This window comes from Desmodus rotundus, chromosome X (assembly GCF_022682495.2).
Source record: "Desmodus rotundus isolate HL8 chromosome X, HLdesRot8A.1, whole genome shotgun sequence".
Taxonomy (NCBI): Eukaryota; Metazoa; Chordata; class Mammalia; order Chiroptera; family Phyllostomidae; genus Desmodus; species Desmodus rotundus.
Window position 1 is genome coordinate 6965949 of NC_071400.1, and position 13374 is coordinate 6979322.

Consider the following 13374-nt stretch of genomic DNA (forward strand, 5'->3'; position numbering starts at 1 on the left):
TTTTAGAGAGATGGGGAGGGAAGGAGAAACAGAGGAAGAAAAACATCAATGTGTGGTTGCCTCTCACACAGCCCCTACTGCGGACCTGGCCTGCAACCCAGACATGTGCCTTCACTAGGAATCGAACTGGCAACCCTTTGGTTCATAGGCCTGTGCTCAATCCACTGAGCCACACCAGCCAGTGTGGCAGGTGTTTTCTTGACCCATGAGAAAGTACTCAGTGAATAAAGAAACTGCTTCCCTTCTTAGGAGAAACCCATTACAATGAAAAGAGAATCTCCATGGGGGAAGAGGCTATGGTGGTCTCCCACCTCTGGCTCACTGAATCTCCCCTCTCCCCTTAGGGCCCTGGCTCCTACTCTGACATTGCCACTAGCACCTCCTTGGTAAAACAGAACATAGAGTCTTCCAGATTGGAGCAAAGAAAACTTTGGGAAGGAGGCATACAGAAGGTAAACTCTCACTCTCAGGACCCCCTTAGAGGGCCCTGTGGCAGAGCTCTGCCGCTTGCCCATTGCCACCTCTGCCACACACTCAGCTTCAGGCCTGTGCCACTCTTTTTAACACTCTGGCCTAAGAGGGCCACAGACCCCATCTTTGGTTTTCCCTGGGCCTAGGAGAGACAGCAGGAAGTATTTGCATAAAGAACTTCCTGAAACATTCAGGAAAGCACAAGGCAATGGCAGAAATCCAAACAGCCCAGTTTCACAGCACATGTCTCTGAGCCATCCATGGGTAACTGTGCTCTGGAACTCACAGGCTCTGTCTAAACTTCATTCACGCTCCAAAGTGGCAGGGGCTTTGCTCCTTCCTTCTCTGCCCCTGGCCTGTGTTCACAGGGTGGGCACCTCTTACCTCAAACCTCAGTGAACAGGTATTTGAGGACTGGGTTCCCTCCACAGCCAATACTAAAAGAAAAGTAAACAAACAAACAAACCTGAGTTCCAGACTTCCTACAGGCATCCTCCCTGGCCCTGGTTTGCTCTCTGACAAACACAATTCTTTCTCAGGTGATCCTCAGGACTCTGTTGGGGTTGATGCCATTTATTATCCCACAGTGCAGGTTGAGAGCCAACCTCCAACTTTGAGAGGCATGGCTTTGACCTGTACAGGCCCCACATTCTGACAACACTTCACACTTACAAGACCCTGAACATCCGAATAGCCAGAATAACCCACAGAGCCCTGACTGATGTGGCTCGGTGGGTTGGGCATTGTCCCACAAATGGAAGGGTTGCCAGTTTGATTCCTGGTCAGGGCATGTGCCTGGTTGCAGGCCAGGTCCCCAGTAGGAGGTGTGTGAGAGGCAACCAATTGATGTTTGTGTCTCACATTGATGTTTCTGTCCCTCTCTTTCTCTCTCCCTTCCCCTCTCTCTAGAAATAAGTGAATAAAATCTTTTAAAAAAGAGTAATCCATAGATAGTATAAAATGGCACCCCAATTTTCTGTACTGTGAAATGTGGGGACTTGCACTCAGCCCAAAACAATACCCTCTATTTAAAAAACTTTTTGCATACAGCTGGGGCTGTATGGGAAGCATGAAGAAATACCTTTAAATGTACATGGGAAAGCCCTGGCTACTGTGGCTCAGTGGATTGAGCACTGGCCTGCAAACCAAAGGGTCACCTGTTCAATTCCCAGTCAGGTCACATGTCTGGGTTGCAGACCAGGTCCCCAGTAGGGGGTACGTGAGAGGCAACCACACATTGATGTTTCTCTCCCTCTCTTTCTCCCTCCTTTCCCCTCTAAAAATAAATAAATAAAATCTCTTTTTAAATGTACACGAGAAAGATAAAAATTGGAAGCCAGATTGACAGTAAATGCTGGAACCATGAGATTTAGAAGTTGAAGAGCCTCCACCCTACAGCCATCTTCAGTGTCAGAAAAATAATGAGCCTCAAAAGTATGGACTGGCAGACAGCTCCTTTGGGGAGGGAAGGAAATGAATGAGGTGATCTCAGTGAGGCTAGGATCCTAGAGTAGTTTCTTCCATGTCTTTTCCATTTCCCATCCCAGAGGATGTCTGAATCCTCTTTGCTCAAGCCACCTTCTCATTATGAATCAAACCTGAGACTCACAAAGCCTTGGGTGGCAAAAATTTTGATATCACCTGTTCCTCTTGTGACTATTTAGCCATGAGAAGACATTCAACTTCTGCTTAGATACCTGTTTGAAGATATCGTCACTGCAGGGAATTCACTGCCTCTGGAAGCAACTATGAGAGAAAGCCCCTCTGCTTCTGCATGTTGTGGTTCATAGTTTTTTATTGAAATAGTCATGCTAACAGATCTGTTAGACTAAAGCCACACTTCTGTGATGGGGTGGGGATGGTCTCACTTGAAGTGTCTATTCACCTGCTCGCTCACTCATTCATCCATTTATTTGACAAATACTGAGTATCTATGTGTTAGGTGCTATACTTGCTGCTTAAGGAACAGGAAAAAACAGAAACAGACATGAATCCTGCTCTGATGGAGTTTGGAGTGTAGTGGTTGAGACAGTAGTAAACCAAAGAATTCCACAAATAAGGATGAAATGCAACTGAAATAAGTACCATGAAGAAGGGAAGACAGTTCTTTGAGAGATATAATGAAGGAGACTGACCTAGCCTTTGGGGGACTGGTCTAGAAAACCTTCCCTGACAAAGTGATACTGGAACTGACATTTGAGTATTAAGTACGATTAGCCAAGCAAAACATATGGAGGTAGGGTGTGGAGAGAATGTTACAGAAGAAGAGAACACATGTGCAAAGGCCCTGTGGCCACAAAGGAACGGTGGATTTAGAACTGGAAGAGAGCCCAGGTGGATGGAGCATAGAGCGTGAGGAAGAAAGTAGTATGAGCTGAAGCTGGAGATGTAAGTTTGGACAAGATCTTACAGAACCTTGTAGGCCCCACTAACAATTCTTTCTTTTATGGGCCATAAGAAATTTTTGGAGGGTTTTTAAACAAGATAATAACACAATCATATTTAACTTTTGAAAACGTCGCTCTGGATGTTGCACAGAAGATGGGTTGGAGAGAAGCCAGTGCAGATATGTAGAGACCAGTCTGTTGTACTAGATAAAATGAAAAATGATCATAATGTGGACAAGGGTGGTGGCTGACTGTGTCATTGAACAAATGTGAATGGACTAAGCAAGTTTTAAGAAGTAAAATAGATAGGACTTGGCAATGATTGCATATGAGGGAGAGGCGTTGCCAGAATGAATCCTAGGTGATCCGATGCAACCCAATGAATTGCATAACTGGATAGTTGAGGGTGCCATGCACTGAAAAGGTGGGAACTGGTAGAGAACCAGATCCCAAGGCAGAGACCATAGGTTTGGTCTTCAGTGTACTGAAGTTGAGTCATTTTTCGGTCACCTTAGTAGAGTTATATGAGGGGGAACCCCAAAAACCCCTGGAATTATCTTCTGGAGGGCAGGCCTCATGTAGTATAGGCTTTCCCAGCTAGGTGAGCAGTCTAGGAACCCATCTGTATCAGTGTGCCAGCTGGTGTTGTTGTGAAAGGCTGTGTTTGGCTTCAGTGAATTTTTTTTTAAGAATCTTTCAATGCATCTGCACATTTCATGATTGGTGATTTGCAAGTGCAACTGCCCACACTGCACTGAGTGTTCATCAGTTTTTGACCAAAAATGGCATGACCCCCATGCCCCACCCTCCCTATTCACCTGCTCTCACCCCCAGTTACTTTTTTGTTATTATTGTTTTCTGGTATGAAAAAAGTCCTCAAAGGAAAACATTTTGCCGATGTGGAAGAGGTGAAACGAAAAATGGCAGAAGCCTTAAAAGGTATCAAAATCGATGAGTTCAAAAACCATTTTGAGAAGTGGAAAAAACATCTCAATAGGTGTATGACATCAAATGGAAATTACTTTGAAGGTGACTGAAGTTTAAACATGTAAGAATAAATACACAATTTCTTATGAATAAATACGGGGTTTTTTGGGTCCCCCCTTGTAAATATGAGATCCACACCAGTCTCATGGATGAGATTTCCTAGTGAGAGAGTATAGAGTGAGAATGAGAACATAAGGCAGCTTTGAGGAACTCCAACATTTACAAGCTAGTTAGAGAAAACTGAGCCCCAAAAGAAACCAAGGGATTCTCAGGGAAGTAGGAGAAAAACAAAAGAAAAAGAGGCCAACAGAAGAAAGGGTCCCAATACAGAGGAAGTGGTCAATTATGCCAAGTACCACTGAGAAGTCAAGTGGATTATGGCTTGAAAGCATATCTTGGATTTAATGGTATGAAGGTCATCGGCAACTGGAGTGGAAGCACTTTTAGGGTAGTGACAAGGCAGAGGTATGATTGAAATTGGCTAAGGAGTGAATATAGATAACTGTCTTGAGCATTTTATTGGGAAGGGCAGAAAAATGAATGATAACTGGAGGGGGGTGCAAGTGAGGGGGACATTATTTTAAGATGGAAGAGACTCTTTTACCTGCTACTGAAAAGGGTCCAGTTGAGAGGAAGAGGTTGATTACGTAGGAGAGAAAATGGATCATCAATAGTGTGAGAAGGTGGGCAGGGATAAACTACAAAACATCAGTGCAGGGAATGGCCCTCTGAGAAGAAAAGACACATCCTGCTCTGTGACAGAAGGAAAGTCCTACAGAAGGATGAGGTGACATGGGAAGCCAAGACCCTGCCTGCTGCTTCAGTCTTCTCAGTGAAGTCAACAATGAAGTTATCTGTTATGAGACAGAGTGAGAGGGTAGACATGGAGGCTTGAGATTTAAGAAAAGAGCAAAGAAGGTTTGAAATAGTCATCCTGGAAAGTGAAAAGTCTTAAAACAATTTAATACCTAGTAACATTGTGAAGCAGCATTGAGGGCTCAATAGCAATTGGTGATTTATAGTGGAGCAGGTCCAGTTTGGGACAATGTAGGTATTGGGTTGACCAAAAACTCTGTTTAAGACACTTCTCCAAGGAAGACATACAGAGGGCCCAGAGACATATGAAAAGATGCTCAGCATCACTAGCCATCAGAGAGATGCAAATTAAAACCACAATGAGGTATCATCTCACACCAGTCAGAGTGGCCAACATAAACAAATCCACAAACAAATGTTGGAGAGGATGCGGAGAAAAGGGAACCCTAGTGCACTGTTGGTGGGAATGCAGACTGGTGAGGCCACTGTAGAAAACAGTATGGAATTTCCTCAGAAAACTGGAAATGCCCTTTGACCCAGCAATTCCGCTGCTGGGATTATACCCTAAGAACACTGAAACACCAATCCAAAAGAACCTGTGCACCCCAATGTTCATAGCAGCACAATTTACAATAGCCAAGTACTGGAAGCAACCTAAGTGCCCATCAGCAAACGAGTGGATCCAAAAACTATGGTATATTTACACAATGGAATTCTACGCAGCAGAGAGAAAGAAGGAGCTTATACCCTTTGCAATGGCATGGATGGAACTGGAGAGCATTATGCTAAGTGAAATAAGCCAGGCGGTTAGGGACAAATACCATATGATCTCACCTTTAACTGGAACATAATCAATAGAAGAAAAAAGCAAACAAAATATAACCAGAGACATTGAAGTTAAGAACAATCTAACAATAGCCAGGGCGGGGACAGTGGGAAGAGGGGATTACAGGAACTACTATAAAGGACACATGGACAAAACCAAGGGGGAGGGTGGAGGTGGGGGAGCGAGGTGGGTTCACCTGGGGTGGGGTGGAGGGATGGGGAGAAAAGGCATACAACTGTAATTGAATAACAATAAAAATTTAAAAAAAAACTCCGTTTAATTTTTTCCATAAAATAAAAGACACATTTGCATTTTCACCAATAACTTTATTGATTTGGATATTTTGAGTATGTTGGCTATGTCCCACATGGTATAACATTGATTGTTCTCAATGAATGTCTCAATTTGATTGCTATCAACTTCCACTGGTCTACCCAACCATGGAGCGTTGTCCAGTGAGAAATCTCCAGCACAAAAGTTCGCAAACTACTTTTGACACATTCAATCAGTCACAACACCTTCTCCATACACTGCACAAATCTGTTTTTGGTTTCAGTTGTGTTTTTACCTTTCTTGGAAAAATAAAGCATAATATGCTGAAAATATTGTGTATTTTCTTCCATCTTCAATATTAAAATGGCTACACAAATATTCACCAATTTTGATACGTTCTTTAAAATGCATGCTGATATGACAGCTGTCACAATACAATCTAACAAAATCATTTTGAATGAAGTTAAAGACAACTAAGCGCTACTAGAACCAACTAACAGAAAAAATTGTATGGACTTTTCAGCCAACCCAATAGTTGGCTGAGGTGAAGTGGAAGAGATGAGGATGTTTAGGAACCACAGGGTCCAAGTGACGGCTGAATCAACATGGACATTGAAGTCCCTGAGAATGATGGCAGGACTCACAGTGGGCAGGTGTTGTGGTGGTGGGGGTAGGGGGCTCCAGTGAGAGAGAAACTGAAATCTTCATTGAGAAAGAGAGTGTGTTCATCTCCTAGAACTGCTGTAACAAATCACTACAAACCGGGCTGCTTAAAGCAACAGAAGTCTATTCTCTAGCAGTTCTGGAGGCCAGAAGTCCTAAATCAAGGTGGTGTAAAGGATGGTTCATTCGAGGGGCTCTGTGGGAGGTCTCCTTCTTGCCTCTCTACAAGTTTCTGGTGGTTGCCAACAATCTTTGGCATTCCTTGGCTTGGCTTGTGGACCCATTTCTCCAGTCTCTGTCACTGTCATCACATGGCCATCTTCCCTCTGTGTGTGTCTCTGTGTCCAAATTCTTTCTTTTTGTAAGGACACCAGTCAGGAGCCCACCCTAATCCAGTATGACCTCATCTTCATTTCATTACATCTATGAATACTCTATTTTTAAATAAGGTCACCTTCAAAGGTACTGGGGTTGGGACTTCAACATATATTTTTGGGAGAAACAATTCAACCCACTACAGAGGATATGACTAGGAGGTCTGTACTTGACAACTCTGTGAATGGGTGAGTATTGTATCAAAATGATGTGAGCCTCAAAAGAGCTGTAGTTTTTGCAAGAGGGAAAAAGCAAATGGTCTGAAAGTAACGAGGAGCAAAGAAAACACCTACCCTACCTGCTGAATCTATGGTACTAGAAAAGATGAGTATCCTCACATAAGAAGGCAGCAGAGGGCGCCCTGACCAGTGTGGCTCAGTTGGCTGGACACTGTCCCACAAAGAGAAAGGTCCAACATCTGATTCCAGGTCAGGGCACATGCCTGGGTTGAGGGTTCAGTCACAGTTGGGGCATGTATGAGAGGCAACTAATCGGTGTGTACACGTGCATGAGAGGCAACCGATTGATTTTTCTCTTCCTCTCTTTCTCCCTTCCCTTCTCTCTAAAAATAAATAAATAAAATATTTTTTTTAAACTGGAGGGATTGATTGGGTCAAGAAAAAAGCAGGGCAGTATGAGAATCAATGTGAAGGTAGACGTGAGGCTTCCAATTGTGGGGTGGAATAATGACTTTGGGAGATATGGGGCAGGGTGAATTTGGTCCTACTATCTTTCAGAAGTTATCAGACTCTGAGCCTTGTGGTCCAAAAACTGCTCTGTCAGCCTGGGTTTGTGCCAGCTCCCAGAAATGTAGACTCTGCATACTACAAGCTCTAGAGTAATGGTAGCCCCAGAGGGGTCACCGCTGTATCTTTGCAACCTAGAGTGGGATGAAATCTAGAGTGAGGTCACTGTGTCAGTTACCCAGGAATGAGGCTGGATTCCTCATACTAGAAATTGGAAGTGAGAGGGAGAGCCCAAGACAGACTCCACTATGGACATTCACTTCTCTTGGTTTTGACTGCAAAGGTATTGAAATAGATATCTAAGATGAATCCCCTAGGTTGTAGGTCTTAAAATGAGGTCCTCTATCTCTCTGCCCTGTCTGTGCCAACTCACCCACCACAGCCAAACAATCAAGCAAGCTGCAAATGCTATCTGCTATAAATCCAGGCAATTCAGAATCACTAACCTCTTCTGAGTGGGTGTAAGGTAAGCATGAATTCTTGTGTTCAAATTCTGCCTCAGCCACCTGCTAACTTTGTAACCCTACACAAGTAACTTAACCTGTCTGTCCCTTACTTTCTTCATCTGGAAAATGGAAACAATAACAGTTCCTACCTTCCAGAATTGTTGTCATGGAAGATTAAGTGACTTAATGTATATAAATGCTTAGAACAGTACCTGGTACATACTAACAACTATATTAGTGCTTGTTTTTAGTGTTATTAATTCACCATCCTTCCACTTAACCACTGGAAATCTCCTGAGCTCTGAACTCTAACTTAAATAACTGCTTCTGATCCTTCCCCTGTAGGGGCTCTTCCCTGGGTCTACTCACATCTAGATGAAATCAACCCAGGTCCTTCAACTGTTCCTGGTATGATGTGGCTGCCTGTGTACCAACCTAGTGACTCACGTCTGGACACTGTGCACTCTGTCATTGTATCCCTGTTTACATGGGCTGTCCAGGATGGAGCACAGTGCTCTCTGGGTGGGATGCAACAAGTGTAGAGAAGGACAACCCCATCTTTTCTCTTGTTCTGGTTCTATACTCCTATTAATGCAGCCTAAAATCTAATTACCTCTTTTGGCAGCATCATTACTCTGTTGGCCTGTACTGACTTTCCAATCAAATCAAGGTCTTTTTCACATGTGCTATTGTTAAACCAGGCAGGTCTCTCTATCCTGTGCTACAAGAACAAACCATCCAGTTGCTAGAAAAAAGTCAGTACGGCAGTCAAAGCACAGTATCTGAGGGGTTTAGTAATAAAGGAAAGGTGGTCTAGTCAAGCAGTTCATGGTTGGAATTCATGGCAGATGCTACCAGTTGCTTGCCCAATAAGGATTTCCCTCTTCTTCCTTCCTTACAGAATCCCACCTTTGTTCAGAGCTGTTGCTTTTAGCTGTGCCCAGCTAAAAGCACTAGATTTCCCAGCTTCCTTTGCATCTGGGAGTATCCACATGACACAATTCTCATCAGAGGGGTGTAAGTGAATGGCAATGGGGAGAGTGTTCCATTATGAATAAAAAAGCAAAGCCTCTCTGGAAGGTCCTTTGTCCTTAGCCTTCTTGCCCTGTCTGTAGCTGTTTTCCCTTCTTATCTATAATACAGACATGAGGTCTGGAGCAGCAGCAGCTGTCTTGCGACCATGAGACAAAAAGCAAATAGATAAAAGCCTGTCCTAAGCATGGTGGAGATGAAAAGCCAGGGTCTCATGGCATTGTTGAATGGCCTTATCAGGTCTGGACCATCCCAGGAAATTTTTGCTACAAAAGACAAATAAACTTTTATTTAAGTCACTATTTTAGAGTTGTCTATTATTTGTGGCCAAAAATATATATATAACTGAAATAGGGTTACAACATAGGAAAATTGGGGGTCCAATTGGAGGGTAAAGATGACTACAGGGATTTAGACATTAAGAGATAAAAGTTGGGGGAGCAAAGCCAATGCCTGGCTGGGTGTAGCAGCAACACCAGAGCCACCATGCCATCCCCGAGGGTTTCTCCAGCCAATTTCTCTCCCTCCTGTCTACAGCATGGGGAATATCTTTGTGAGCCTCTTCAAGAGCCTTTTGTAGCAAAAAAGAAATGCACATTCTCATGTTCTCACAGTGGGCCTGGATGCTGCAGGGAAGACCACCATCCTGTACAAACTGAAGCTGGGTGAGATTGTAACCACCATCTGCACCATAGGTTTCAACATGGAGACTCAGGAGTATAAGAACATCAGCTTCACTGTGTGGCACATGGGTGGCCAGGACAAGATCTGGCCTCTGTGGTGCCTCTACTTCCAGAACACACAAGGTCTCATCTTTATGGTTGACAGCAATGACTGAGAGTGTATGAACAAGGCTTGAGGGGAGCTCATGTGGATGCTGGCAGAGGACAAGCTCGGGGATGCTGTCCTCCGACTCCTGTTCACAAACAAGCAGGACCTCCCCAATGCCAAGAACTCAACAGAGATCACAGACAAGCTGGGCCTGCACTACTGTGCCACAGGAACTGGTACATTCAGGTCACCTGTGTCACCAGTGGGGAAAGGCTCTATAAGGGACTGGACTGGCTGTCCAACTAGCTCTGGAACCCAAAGTGAGCTGCGCTCCTCTCTTCCCCCTCACTCTCTCCTTCGCCCTCTCTTTCCTCTCATGTAGCAGCCATGCCCCTGTGGTGTGAGTGCCAGAACCTGTCCCCATGGCTGTTCCCAGTGTGCTTCACCATACTGCAACTGGGTTTTTATTTAATGTAAATACAGGGCCCAGCAGAAGTAACACCTGCTTGAGTGTTGTTGGTAGGGTAATAATATGGGTGTAATAGTTTATAGTTTTAATTTGAACATTTCACCTAAAATGTCCTATGGTGTGCTTGAGTGTGATATTGTTATGTCTCAGAATTCCATGCTTATGATTTTGTAATGTAAAGGGGGCATTATTTGTGCTGGACCCTGTAGTTCTTGTTTCCAATGAGGCAATTTCTGGTACTCCTATTCAATATTACTTAGTTTTTTTTTCATTGTAAAATGAGAATCAACCCACAATTTGGTACTGAGAGATCTCCTCAGATCTTTAGTACAGAGAGTTCCCCGGATGTTAGGCACCCAGGGCCTCTAGGAGTTGCTGTCAGATCAGCCCAACACTCTTACCTCTGGGCTTTGGATCTGTGTTTAGATCCATTGTGATGGTTGGGTTTTAACCCAAACTCAGTGCAAAAGAACTACTTGATGCTGAGTTCCAGCATGTAGGGAGGGGCTATTTCAAACCTTCCTGTCTTAGGACAGGTGTAGTAGTCTGCAGGTGAAGGGAAATTGCCCCAACTATGCAGGGAGGAGGGAATCAGAAGGTGGGATCCAGGCAGAGTCCGAGCAGCTTCAGCTGAAGCTGTGCATTAGCCATCCTGACACTGTTCTCACAAGTTCTTAGATTCACCCTTAACTTCTTGCTTCCATCTTTTGCCCATGACCTTTTAAGATCTGAGCTTAACAGAAAGTTAACAAGTATGTAACCACGTTGATCTCTTTAAACGGCTCCCGCTTTTTCTTCTTCCTAAATGTCAGAATTTCACCACGGAAAACCTTCCCCTCATGCCTCTACTCCAAGAGGTCTGTGCCCTCCCCAGCTTGAGAGCACCCTATCACTCTTCCTGGGCACCCTGGGAGCCCTCAGAAGTAACACACCTTTATCCTCTGTCTTTGGCCTCTGCGGATCTGCAAATAGGTGGAGAGAAAGGGCTGGGAAGGAGGCTGGTGGGGACGCACCAGTTCTGGGGAGGAACAACCCCCTTCCCAAAGGGATATTTTGTTCCAGGGGCTTGATTAGATGGCAATGTCTTCCCTCCCCCCATCTCAATTTCTAGTGTCATCTACAGCAAGAGTACAAGAGCTTCTTCTGAACACTGGTGTGCACCTCTTCTCTTTTGTGCGCAGTGGGTACTGTGTGGGTAAGTTAGTTATGTTGTGCTCCTGGGACAAACGGACCTTTGTGAGACACTTTTCTCCCTGTGCGTGCTGGGGGATAGGGAAGGGGGTCGTGCCTGAGTGACTTCTCACAGAAAGCTTCAGAGGTGCTTAGCGCTGATAGCCTAGGCATGGCAGGCAGCTCTTTCATTGGCACTCGGGAGTGTCAATCACTGCAGCCATGCCAATCAGCTCTGAACTAGGTATCTGTAAGCAATTAGCCTTCTTTGTTAAACAGAACACTGAACTCTCCAAGGACTGAACAAAGAATGGCTCTGGAAAGAAAACAGTTGCTAGATGGGCAGGAGCAATCATGCCAGTGCCACTAACTCAAACCTTTTGGTTTCACCCTTTCTTCAGGTCCTGTTCCTAGTTTATTCCTTCCATTTAGGCTTGTCCTAGGTCCTTTCAGTTTTACCTCTGTTACTTCCCTCCCCTTGCACATTTCTTCTCCCTACTGGAATGCTGCATTCTTTGTTCAGCCCTTAACACCTTTCACCTGGACGGTAACCAGTCTCCCAAGCAGTTTCCCTGCCTCAAGTCTCCTCCCAACCACCACTCCAATCCAGCCTCCATCCTGTAGCCAAATGAATCTTCTAAAAATATAAATCTGCTGAAAATCTTTCAACCTCTTCTGTGGCTCTTAGTACCCTTGGGATAAAGTCCAAACTACTTAGTATGGCACCCAGGGCCTTTCGTGATTTGGTTTGTGCCAAATCCTCAGCCTCATTTTTGGAAATGCTCCCATTTCACACCTAGTCACAATGAACTACTTTGCAGTCTTCTGAACATGCCATTCTTGGCTTTGCTTCTGGGCCTTAACACATGACATTCCCTCTGCCTGGGACATCCTTCACACACCACCTTCTCTCCTGTCTGTCCAATTCTTACTCATCCCTTAAGACTTCAGCTAAATTCCTTCAGCACCAGACATGTATTTTACTCATTTCTATATCTTGGATGCCTAGTACAGGGTCTGTAACATAACAGATCCTCAATACACATTTGCTGAATAAATAAAAGAACAAATGCCCCGCAGCTCAAATGGCTCTGTGCAAAATCATCTCTGAGAGAAGCTGACAGAGTCATCAGTGCCCCCATCTATAAGAGGGAGCGCTCTCCTTCCTCCCATTCAAATTATTCTTATTCCACCAGGTTGCAATACCTCCTTTAAAATGTCTGCCTCCCTAATTCACCTGTGAGCATGTCGAGGCAAGGTCATGTATGATCCACCTGAGTCTCCTACCTAGTCCCCAGCCTAGTGCTTGGAACATAATGAATGAACAGGCCTCCCAAATGCCTGACATTTTTGTTCCTTGTCTCATATCCCTCTACTCCATTTCCCATGAGTTCTCACCACCTATACAGCCAAACTGTCACACTCGTGGCTTCACCACTATGCAAGGCTCCTTCTCATCTCTGAAATTTTTCACTTGTATTCCTCTCACCTGGGCTGCCCTCCCCAACCACCCACCCAAATTCTGCTACTTCTTTAGGAACCAGCTCACACTCTCCCTCTTCCAGAAACTCTTCCCTGCTGCCATCCCAGCCCACCCTGGCCAACCTCTTAGTAGTACCAATGATTCCGACCTATCTTATTTAGCCCTTGGTATACCCTCATGTTACTCAGGGGGAAACCAAGACTCAGAGAGAGAAAGGACTCTCTCAAGGACACAAGACATATTCAGTGCTAGAACTATTTATTACCTGAACTCAAGTGTCCAGTCCATAAATCCTCCCACTAGCCAACATATATGCCCTGTTTCCTCATGTACACTATAATTTCCTGTAAGGCAGGAAGGACTGTGTCTTCCATGCATTCACTTTCCAGGGCTTTAGTGGAGTGTTAAGAGAGCTCTAGGGCCCTGACTGCTGTGGCTCAGTGGATTGAACGCTTGCTT

General features: G+C 44.6%; 1 pseudogene; it reads left to right on the forward strand.

Annotated features, from left to right (window-relative positions):
* The first annotated feature begins 9560 nt into the window (after window positions 1-9560).
* On the forward strand, window positions 9561-10099 carry LOC112300059 (ADP-ribosylation factor 1 pseudogene; annotated as a pseudogene).
* Window positions 10100-13374: the final 3275 nt, after the last annotated feature.